The sequence below is a fragment of the Malaya genurostris genome, chromosome 2 (assembly GCF_030247185.1).
Source record: "Malaya genurostris strain Urasoe2022 chromosome 2, Malgen_1.1, whole genome shotgun sequence".
NCBI lineage: Eukaryota > Metazoa > Arthropoda > Insecta > Diptera > Culicidae > Malaya > Malaya genurostris.
The window spans coordinates 246,882,662-246,895,084 of NC_080571.1; the positions used below are offsets into that span (position 1 = coordinate 246,882,662).

Sequence of the window (12,423 nt, forward strand, 5' to 3'; positions counted from 1 at the left end):
ATCATGATTTCCTTTGACAACGTTAGAAATGTACAAATATAATCGTTGTTTTCATATTTTTGACACATTTCCAAATTTCATTACATACAAAATCTGTTTAAATTTCGCTCTCAATTTCTAAGTTAGCACAAAAGTGTTAAATCAATCACCAATCAAAATACAAATTATTTCTACGGTCGAAAAAAAACTTTATCTTTTCATCCCCTTTTCAACGCTGTATTCAAACGTAATGTGCAAAACTGGGCCAAGAAGTAGTCAAAATGCTAAATCCGATAATGTCAGCTGACTTCGCTTCCGTTTCTTCAAACTTCTGTTGCAAAAGAAGCTATTTTAAAACTAGCTCGCAGAGAAACACTTTCAAACAAGTGCAATAATCCATTTCATACTTATGCGATTATGTCGTCTCGTTTCGTTCGTACTTTTAACTTTGCCGAGCAGTACAAGCAGAAAGCCGCCAGTCCCAAGCCGTGGGAGGTCATATATCCCACCACCTGTTTCCGCTTTGATCTTCTTGATTTCTTATCTAAATAAACTTCCAACTAGTCATCATCTATGCCTCTCGTTTGTTGGTTATGTGCTCGGTGAAAAATTGTTTACATAGTAAAATTTAAATTACAATTTCGTCTACTAACGTGTACCGACGCTTCTAATGCGGTGTTTCGAAGATTATTTCAATGTCATACTGTTTCAAGGTTTAGATTATATATAAAAAATATTATACGTCTACTAAAATAAGAACTTTAAAAATCATATTTTTTTCGAATATTCAAACTACTTTTGACTAAATTTCAAATATAACTAGCGAATCATCCTCTGGCACACTCCGACTTAGCGTACAAGTCGGAGTGTTCGGCATTCACTTTCCATGAGTTGTGAATGTACTTCTTTAACGGAAATTAAAGACCACCTCACCGTGGAATGATTGCCGAAACATTCCGTTGCAATTACCGAAAAAAAATTGCAGCCAGGATGTAGATTTGCCATCGGAAAAAAAACATCTGAGACGAAAAGCAAAATTGATAGAAATATACAATCTCCTGATTAGGTTTTCCACCAGGCGGCTTGCTGGTGTTTTGTGCGAATGCTAGCGAATTTGCAGAAGAAACAGCACACGACATTCTGTAAGTGAATCAAAACTCAACGCTAAAGAAAATTTAATTTGCAAGATTATGCGATTATGGTGATGTATGCGAGTGGCAATCGTTTACTACATTCTTCAACGTTGCGGTATCTTGTAACGCCACGGGCCCGCACGGGATACATTTTTTCATGGTAAATAATGCGAAAAAGGATGTCATTCCGAACGGGAAAGCTGGAAATTCGCGTCTAGCGAATCGTTGAGCTCAGTATTCGCTACAATGTGTGATCATTCAAATGGAAACAGACCAGTGCACAAATGGACAAACTTCTTGAACCGGTAGTGACAAATAAATCTATTTAAATTGAGAACAGAAAAACCAAAATGGATTCTTTTGTACTGTTTTTTTTTGTTTGTTTATTGTGTAAAATACTTTTATTGGAAGGATGGTGATGTGGCCGCGTAGACGTTCATATTTATTGTTCAATACTGCTTCCGAAGGTTCAATTTACGAAGCAAAAGCAGACTCAAATAGCAATTCGTACAAGTTTTTGATGACGTAGATATGGTATAACCTATAATCTTGAGACAAAGATGGAAATGTTCATCCGACAGATAACGAGACAAGATATGAGAGGAACATCAACAGACGGTGACAAGTTCGTATTTTCGAATTCATTGTTCACGGCTAACTATGTGATTCGAAATTAACAGCATATACGATGGTGAAATCAGAATCGACTCGAGAGACGTAGCTGAATACTAAGTACCAGATGTTTCAGCTAATAATGCGAGATGTTTTGAATGGAAATACATGTTGATTGTAAGTAATAAGCTCCAGGTACTTTATTCAAAGTAGTTGTTTTAGAAAACTGTGCATTTTTTTCTACTAACTAACGAATACCACGTCGAAAGAGTCGTTCAGTTTTTGAGCGATCCAGTCGTGAAGCCAACCTTTCACAAGGTGTAACTAGTGAAGTGTTGCTCAGAAAGTTCGTGTGACATCGATAAAAACAAATGATAGTCGGAAAGGGCCTAGTCTGGGGAAACCGGTGGGTGGGGTAAAATTCCCATCTGAGTTCAGGAATGACGTTTTCGACCGTATTCGCATGGGCGAATGTCATACGCCATTCGATTCAATTCATCGAGGTTATAAAGGATGCGTGTATGTGACAAAATTTCTCTGGTATGGCTCATCCGATTTGCACAAACTTAGACTCAATTAAAAGGCTATACTGCTACTGAATTTAATCCGCATCCGACTCCCGGTTCCAGAATTACAGGATGATAAGCACCAATAATGGAAAAAAAATTGCACAGAGAAGACTGCACCCAATTTCTCCTAGTTTTAAATCGAAGGTCTTATGGGAACATAGCTATTGAATTTCATTGAGAACCGACTTCCGGTTCCGGAGTTACAGAGCAATATATGCTCCCCATTTTCTCAGAGTTGTTCTGAGTTGTTGGTCACTATTACCGGTACTGCCGGAACCACAAGCTTGGAACCGGTTTAGTTTTTTTTTTTTTTTCAAATAAAATTTTTATTAGGCTCATTTGCTTTAGCTTAACGTGGCCGATTGTCTTGTTGTTAGGGAGAGAGAAAGGGATGCCGTATTACGGGGCGGCATACTCCCCAGTTAGTAAGGGGACATAGGGAGGGTGGGACCTACACAGTATTGAATTGAAATTTGAATACATCATTGGTTTGTGGCATACATCTTTTAGACACATTTTGCGTTCGATGAATCTTCTTGTTTTTCAGCTTGTAGCAATTAAGAGATTATTCTGGATTGGGATGCTTCGTTGGTGTGTTCTGACGTTGATGTGACGTTTTTGGGTAGCTTCCAGCAACTCAGTCAGTTCAAGGCAGGTGCATGCTCCGAAGCATCGTTTACACAGGCCATACTTCCAGCAACGTAAAGAAGAGTGCGGTAGAGCTGTAGACGAGAAAGAGATAGGGAGAGCACTGAATTTGAGCATTGATAGTTTTCAAGAAGTTATAGATGAGAGTCATATAAGGAAGATTTCGAGTTGCCAAGACGTCGCGGACTGGTACGAAGGGTGGTATACCTCGGGCCCGAAGGGAACCTATGAGTTGGGACCTGGCATCACAATACTCGACACATGTCCAAACAACATGTTCGATGTCATGACAACCCTCACCGCAAACGCAGACACCACTCTCAGCGAGCCCCACACGACGGAGATGCGCGCTGAACATATAATGATTAGACATGAGCCTTGACATTACACGAATAAAGTCTCGGCTCACGTCCAACCCCCGGAACCAAGCTTTCGTCGATACCTGTGGGATTATTGAGTGTAACCATCGTCCCAGAGTTCCACTATTCCATGTATTCTGCCAGCTAGCTAGAATTTTCTGACGACAGCAACTGAAAAATTCATTGAAGCAGATTGGTCTTTCATAGATATCACCTTCTAGTGCGCCCACCTTGGCTAACGAGTCCGCCCTCTCATTGCCCCGTATGGAACAATGTGAGGGGACCCAAACCAAGGTAATCTGGTATGATTTTGCAGATAAAGCACTCAATTGTTCCCGTATTTTCCCCAGGAAATACGGTGAGTGCTTTCCAGGCTTCACTGAACGGAGAGCCTCAATGGAACTGAGACTGTCCGATACAATGAAGTAGTGATCTGTGGGCAGAGTGTCAATGATCTCAAGGGTATACTGAATTGCAGCTAGTTCTGCGACGTAAACTGAAGCTGGATCACTGAGTTTATAGGAAGCGGTGAAATTTACATTGAATATACCGAAGCCAGTGGACCCGTCTAGATATGATCCGTCAGTGTAAAACATTTTATTACAGTCGACTTCTTTAAATTTATTATTAAAAATTTTTGGGATCTCTTGAGGGCGTACAGGATCCGGGATTCCACGAATTTCTTCTTTCATGGATGTGTCGAAAAACACAGTAGAATTAGAAGTATCCACAAAATGAACACGATTGGGAACAAACGAAGAAGGATTTATATTCTGAGCCATGTAGTCAAAATACAAGGACATAAAACGGGTTTGTGAATTAAGCTCGACGAGCTTTTCAAAGTTTTCTATCACCATCGGATTCAAAATGTCGCATCGGATTAGCAGTCGATATGAGAGATCCCAGAACCTGTTTTTCAACGGTAAGACGCCCGCCAGCACTTCAAGACTCATCGTATGGGTTGATTGCATGCAACCCAAGGCAATACGTAAACAACGATACTGAATTCTTTCCAGTTTAATGAAATGAATATTCGTAGCGGAGCGGAAACAGAAACATCCATATTCCATTACTGACAATATCGTCGTTTTGTACAACCTGATCAGGTCTCCTGGGTGAGAGCCCCACCAAGTTCCGGTTATTGTACGAAGGAAATTGATTCTCTGTAGGCATTTTCGTTTCAAATACCTAATGTGACATCTCCAGGTACCTTTGGAATCGAACCAGACCCCGAGATATTTAAATGTGAAAACCTGAGCTATGGTTTCACCCCCTAGTTGAAGCTGTAATTGCGCAGGTTCTCGCTTCCTTGAAAATACAACCAGCTCAGTTTTCTCCGTAGAGAACTCGATACCCATTTGAAAAGCCCATGTCGACAAGTTGTCGAGGGTATCTTGCAATGGTCCTTGGAGATCGGCAGCTTTGGGTCCTATAATAGACACAACACTGTCGTCGGCAAGTTGTCTTAGCGTGCAAGATGTGTTGATACATTCATCAATGTTATTTACGTAAAAGTTGTATAAAAGGGGGCTTAAGCATGAGCCCTGAGGAAGACCCATGTAACTGAATCGCTTTGTCGTCAAATCACCATGCTCAAAATGCATGTGTTTCTCGGACAATAGATTATATAAAAAGTTGTTCAAAACTGGTGAAAGACCATGCTGATGCAACTTCTCAGATAGAACGTTAATGGAAACTGAATCGAATGCCCCCTTGATGTCGAGGAAAACTGATGCCATTTGTTCTTTACGAGCAAATGCCATTTGAATTTCTGTTGAGAGCAACGCTAGACAATCGTTCGTTCCTTTGCCCCTGCGGAACCCAAATTGTGTACCTGAAAGCAATCCATTTGTTTCGACCCAATTGTCTAGACGGAAGAGAATCATTTTCTCCAACAATTTCCGAATACAGGAAAGCATAGCAATCGGCCGATACGAATTGTGATCGGAGGCTGGTTTTCCAGGTTTTTGAATAGTAATAACTCTCACTTCTCTCCATTCGTGTGGGACAATATTACCCTCGAGGAACTTGTTGAATAAATTCAACAAGCGCCTTTTGGCAGAGTCGGGCAGATTTTTCAACAAGTTGAATTTAATTCTGTCTAACCCCGGGGCTCTATTGTTACACGACAAGAGCGCAAGTGAGAACTCTACCATCGAAAACGGTGTTTCGTTTGTATTCAATGTCGCGACGCGGGATATCTTCTGTTCCGGAACAGAATCAGGACATACTTTCTTAGCGAAATCAGATATCCAGCGGTTAGAATATTCCTCGCTTTCGTTCGCGTGATTTCGATTGCGCATGCGACGGGCCGTATTCCAAAGAGTGCTCATTGCTGTTTCTCTCGTTAATCCGTCAACAAACCTTCGCCAGTAACCGCGTTTCTTAGCTTTAATCAGACTTTTCATTTGAAATTCTAACGCCGCGTATTTCCGATAATTATCTGGAGTTCCGTTCCTTCTAAACGAGATGAAGGCTGAAGCTTTTTTCGTTTTCAGCTCTGAGCACTCTTTGTCCCACCATGGGTTGGGAGAACGCATACTAGTTTGCGCGCTAGGTACTCGTTTCGTCTGAGCTTGAATTGCGGTGTCAAGAATCAAGCCAGCCAAAAATGTATACTCTTCCTCCGGAGGAAGCTCCTGTGATGTTTCCAGTTTCTCAGACATCGAGCTCGCGTAACGTTTCCAATCAATGTTTCGTGTGAAATCGTACGAAACATTGATTGTTTCCGATGGTCTTCCACGGTTGGTGATAGAAACTATGATCGGCAAGTGATCGCTACCGTGAGGATCACAGATTACCTTCCACTTGCAATCTAACTGTAGCGAAGTCGAGCAAAGGGATAAATCCAGCGCACTTGGTTGTGCTGGTGGTCTAGGGTTCCGTGTCATTTCTCCCGTGTTTAGAATTGTCAAATTGAAGTTGTCACACAGATCTTGAATTAACGAAGAACGATTATCATCATATAAGCAGCCCCATCCTGTACCATGCGAGTTAAAGTCCCCTAAAACCAGCCGCGGTGAAGGAAGAAGTTCTATGATGTCTGCAAGCCGACGATGCCCTATCGAGACTCTGGGAGGAATGTAGATAGAAGCTATACATAGATCTTTGCCTTTAATATTAATTTGGCAAGCAACAACTTCAATTCCCGGTGTCGAGGGGAGGTTAATACGATAAAATGAATAGCACTTTTTAATCCATAAAAGTACCCCTCCATAAGAGTCTTCTCGGTCCAGGCGGATTATGTTGAAATTATGGAAGTCGAGGTTGATGTTAGAAGTAAGCCAAGTTTCACTCAAAGAGAATACATCGCAATTATGAGTATGTATTAAGTGTTTGAAAGAATCAAGTTTTGGGATGATACTTCTGCAATTCCACTGAAGCACAATGATCATATCTTCGATTCTCAGTGGTAAATTATCCATCAAAAGATACGATCGCTGCAAGGAGGGGCCATTGTTCAGTCAACTGTTTTAAAAATGTCCTTACTGTTGGCAGTAGAGCAGTTAGGAAGCTTTTCAGAGGATCAGTAATATTGAAGGCTGTTAATATCCAGTCCACGATATCAGAAAATTTCAATAATCCAGCGTTTGTTGGATTTTCTGGTTGTGCTTTGGGGTCATTCGGGTTTTTTGATGCCCCAGGAAGTGCTGGGTACTCCTTATCATCCCTAAGTTTTTTGAACCCAGGAGGTGTTTGCTTCGGTTTTGAGTCAGCACTTTTTGTTTCCGTTTGGTTCTTTTGTGACGAAGAGGACAGTCTGAGGCCTTTACGAGGAAGCTTGGGAGAAGCCAGATTTTGTCTTTTCCTGCTTCCTTCAACCTGTGTGTAGGAAGGTCCTTCGCCTGGGTCGTCAGAGGTATCCTCTTCAACTGGCAAGATTGCAAACGGGTTCTCAGGGGTCGATGGAGTGGTTCTTTTTAAGATTTCCGCATAAGAACGTTTGGAACGTTCTTTCACGGATCGCTTCAATTTCTCCGCACGCTGTATGTACGTAGGGCACACCGAGAGATCATGAGGATTCTCCCCGCAGTAGCAACACTTTTCCACTGCTCTTCTGCAGAGATCGTCCTCATGGGCCTCTCCGCATTTGCCGCATCGCAGTTTGTTGCAACAATAGGTTGCCGTATGACCTAGCTGTTTGCAGCTTGTACAATGCATTACCCGCGGTACATACAGCCGAACAGGTAGACGAACTCCACTCACTACCAAATAATTTGGAAGTGCAGATCCGGCAAAAGTCACGCGAAATGAGTCCGATTGGTAAAATTTACCATCTATCGATTTGGAGTGCAATTGCTTGCACTCCAAAATTTTCACTGGTTGAAGGTCGGGGTTTTTGAAACGGCCTACCCCGTCCTTCATCAGATCTTCGATTGTCAGACTTTCGTCACGGACCACACCGTCGATCTCCACCACATGAGACGGGACGTACACGCGGTACTCCTTCGTGAACAACTCGTTGGTAGCAATCCCGTTTGCTTGCTTCAGGTCGGACACAACAACGCGTAACTTGTTTTGCGAAACCTTATCTATTGTTTTTATTGCCGAGTAATGTTTTTCCAGGTCCCGAGCAATATTTAAAACTCTGAGAGACTTTAATTTGGGCCGGAAGTATACCACCCACGGACCCCCCGAGCCATCGTCTTGGTAAACTTTTTGGCGAGCAGGCAATATCTTAAAGGGAGATGGAGGCATCGGAGAGGGAAATGGCATCGGAGAGGGAGATGGTATCGGAGGGGGAGATGGTATCGGAGGGGGAGATGGTATAGGAGGGGTAGATGGCATCTCGGAAGCAAACTCAGCCTCTAATTGTTCTTCGTTCATTCGTTCAGCTTCGCCCTCCTCCGAGACACCCCCACTGTCATCAATATTCATATTTAAAGTGCGGGAGTAAAGAAGTCTCCCGCACTTGAAATGAAAAAGAAAGAAATAAAATGAAAAGAAAATATATGAATAGTAAAAGTTGAAAGAAAAAGTTTGAGAAAATACTTAACAGTATGTCACGGTAAGCTGTTAGGTGAGTTGCTCCTTCACTCCTTCGTTGTGCTTCAGCGTGACCTTGACTCAGGATTTGGCTGCTGTGATGCGGGTAGCAAACAATAGAAATAACTGCTGCCCGAGGATAGCACAATAGCGTCTACTGTCGATACTGATACAAAACCGGTGCACAGACAGAACTCACTTGCGGGGATGCTACTTTTTATCACTTTTATTTAATGCCTATACTACAGCCTCTGCTGTGATAGGCACCTTCGTCTTACCGATGTCGATTGTTAAAAAACGCGTGTGCTCACTTCGAACATTCGGTTACGAATGAACCGGTTTAGTTGAAACCGATTCGTTTGGCCAGCAACTAGTAATACCTATGAATTAAAACAGTTTTTAACCAAATGTAAAAGAACGTTTAAGTTTTTTGCCTTATCGCTCTATATGACAGGTTGCAATTTCATACACACTACTCTGTATTTCCGCAACCAGAGGCCAGATCTGGGTAAAATTCTACATCAACTTATGGAAACATAATATGTTCAATTTGATCAGCTTCTAACAGGGAAAACAGATTCAAAAAATGACATGCGAATGCTACTGTATAATGAAAGCCGCGAAAATTGTTATACCAATTAAACTACCCTGCATATGAAGAGATAGTCCAATTGGCTAGAAGAACCAAACATGCTTCGCTTTACTTGGCCACCACAGCATTTAATTATATAGCCCTATATCTGTGAAAACACATCCAACGGGAAACAATACACACCACATCACATCTATCACATCACTCTATCTTCAATTCTACTTTGGGTACCTCAGTAGCTACATACATTTGTGTTATACGCATGTATTTGTGATGGTTTTCTATGCTCAGATCACAGCATGCTGTGCGTTTGGCTGTCTGCTTTCGTTTGTTTACTTGTTTGTGCGGTTGAAATTCTGCGTTTTCAAAATGTCGCGTATTGACAAGGAAGTGAAAATTAAGGTTCTGGACATATGGCTAAGTGAGAAGGGTATTACTATGCGAAAATTGGCGAAGCGGTTTTGAATTTATCATGCCAGCGTTAAAACCATCATTAATAAGTTTGGGGAACATCATTCTTTGGATGAACTACCAGGAAGAGGCAGAAAACCAGGTTCTTCCAACCAGAAACTGGACCAGAAAGTGGTATCTCTAATCATTTTTTTTTGTTTCAATTATAGAGGCTTTAACATTAATGTCATTCGCCTCTTCGGGCCAGAAAAACTTTCTGACCCTATGTGCGGGGATGGGAATCGAACCCAAGAGGGCGGCGTGAAAGGCATCGACTTACCCATCACGCTATACCCGTACCCCTATCTCTAATCATGAAGATTTGGCCAAAAAAGCAGGAACGAGTATCGGATTGATCCAGCGTATCAAGAGGCGAAACCACCTGAAGACATACAAGCAAAAGCAGAAAATCTCGAAACAAAGTGTAGAACAGAAGAAGCGAGCAGCAACAAGGGCCCGGAAATTGTATTCGCGTCTTTTGCAGTGTCCGGATGCATGCGTTTTGATGGACGATGAGACTTATGTAAAGGAGGACTCAACCCTTCCAGGTCCACAATACTTTACTGTCGTCGTTCGGGAGGATGTGAGCGGTGCGGACAGGTCGATTCAAGTGAAGAAATTCGGTCGAAAGGTACTGGTATGGCAAGCAATATGTTCCTGTGGTTTGAAGTCAACCATTTTTTACACTACCTGAACTATAAATGCAGAAATCTACCGATCTGAGTGTCTCCAGTAGAGATTGCTGCCTCTTTTTTTTTTTTGCAAGGTGAAATGCATTTACGCACGGAGTGTGGGACTCTCCACAGGACTACCCAACTGTTGATTGGAACTACCCACTAAAACACCTTGGATCTCCAACCCTACCTCCCCGGCACCACCGCTAGGTATTACTTCGGGGTGGAAGACTATTGGTGCTCACAGCACCCTCCCCAGATTTATGCAGAATGGGGATCAGCATCCTGCTCTCGAGGGATCGACCAGTTGGATGACGAGGTCGGTCCAGTGATGCCGGCTGGAGGGTAACTTCCGGTTCACTGGCGCCTCGACGACCCAAAACTGATGCTACGTCGCGGAACTACTCGACTAGTCTCCGCCAAATGATCTAGTCTACACCGACGGAGGGTTCCCCGACGAGGGAAGTCCTCCCGAACCGACGCTTACGGTACGCGTCTACGACCCGACCGAAAGGATGCCTAAGTCGATCCAATGGCGCTCAGACGATCCTATCGGTACCACGCGACGATCTACTCATCTAGTCCCCGACAAGAGATCTAGACTACTCCGACGGAGAGTTCCCCGGCGAAGGAGAATCTCCCGACACCGAGTCTCTTACACCACACGGGACACCCGATGGAGTGCCGAGGTCGGTCCCGCGATTCCGGTTGGAGCATGGCTTCCGGTTCGCTGGCGCCTCGAAGACTCGAATCGGTGTTGTGGCGGCTACTCGGCTAGCCCCCGCCGAAGGATCTAGCCTACACCGACGGAGAGTTCCCCGATGAAGGAGGCCCTCCCGAAACCGACGCTTTCGATATCCGTCAACGCCCGACCGAGAGGATGCCTGGGTTGATCCAGTGATTCCGGTTGGATGATAGCTTCCGGTTCACTGGCGCCCCGACGATCTTAGCAGTTTTACGTACTACTCGTCTAGTCCCTGACGATGGATCTAGACTACTCCGACGAAGAGCTTCCCGACGAAGAAGGTTCTCCCGGACCGACGTTTATTCGCTGATCCCTCTTGAGCCTGCTACGGTACGCGGCTGACCTGTTGTTGATCCGCACTCAATTTCCGCTGCAATATGCCCGCAATTTTGGATGCCGCAGTCGACACTGCGTTCCAGTTCTCTATGCAGTGGCACATTCTCTGGATCAGGTTTTCCGGTGTGGTGTCCCTGCCGCATGCCTCCAGTAGCTCACTCCTTTGAGCCGCGAAACGGGAACATGCGAACAAGACGTTTTCAGCCGTCTCGATCTCGTCTGGACAGCCAGGACATACAGGGGATGTCGCGTGGCCGAACCTGTGGAGGTACCATCTGAAGCACCCGTGGCCTGTGAGGAATTGCGTCAGGCCGAAGTTCACTTCTCCGTGAGGTCTATCTAACCAGCTCGAGACCCTAGGTATGAGCCGATGTGTCCACCTACCCTTGGTTGAGCTGTCCCACTCTTGTTGCCATCTGCGTAGAGAAGCGGCTTTGGAGGCCCTACGGGCGTTCCTGTCTCCTCGCATGCTGTAGCGCTCCGCGTCTTCCTTCACTATCAGACCGATAGGCATCATACTTGCAACCACGCAGGTCGCATCCCTCGATACAGTGCGGTATGCACTGATTACGCGAAGACACATCAGTCTATGCGTACTCTCCAGCATCTGTGCGTTGCGTTCCACATTTAGTGCCGACGCCCATACCGGGCTGCCGTACCTGAGGATCGAAACTGCCACTCCTGCCAGTAACCTTCGTTTACTGGAGCGCACAGGCGAGCTGTTGGCCATCAAACGGGAGAGCGCCGCGATCGCTGTTGATGCGCGCTTGCAGGCGTATTCAACGTGCTTGCTGAAACTGAGTTTGTCGTCAAGCATCACACCCAATTGCTTCAGTGATCTCTTGGAGGGGATCACGCAATCTCCGGCATGTACCAGCGCCTCCTGTTCCAATTTGCGGTTGTTTACCACCATCACCTCTGTTTTGTGGTGCGCGAGTTGCACTCAGTTCGACCTCTTCGATGGATTCGCCGTAGACTGTCAGCGTGACGTCGTCCGCGAACCCGACTATCTTGACACCCGGAGGGAGCCTCAACCTCAGTACTCCATCGTACATTATATTCCACAGGATCGGGCCCAAGATAGATCCCTGTGGTACTCCAGCCGTGATTGGAGTGCTACGTGTGCCTTCGTCGGTCTCGTAGAGCAATACTCGGTTCTGGAAGTAGCTTTCCAGAATCTTGTACAGCCCTTCCGGTACTCCTAGTCGAAGTAGGGAATCAGCAATGTCTGCCCAGCAAGCAGTATTGAACGCGTTCTTGACGTCTAGCGTTACTACCGCACAGTAGCGGATCCCTCGTCGTTTGCGCTGTATAGCTACCTCCGCCGTGGTTACCACCGA

At 44.6% G+C, this 12,423-nt stretch overlaps 1 protein-coding gene across 1 annotated transcript in view; it reads left to right on the top strand.

Moving 5' to 3' along the window:
- The first annotated feature begins 1,726 nt into the window (after positions 1-1,726).
- The window catches only part of LOC131428540 (uncharacterized), a 34,542-nt gene continuing 23,845 nt past the window's right edge, over positions 1,727-12,423 (top strand). Inside the window, exon 1 of the mRNA XM_058592554.1 lies at positions 1,727-1,901. The gene's annotated coding sequence lies outside the window, so the exon portion shown is untranslated. The remainder of the gene's footprint in view (positions 1,902-12,423) is intronic.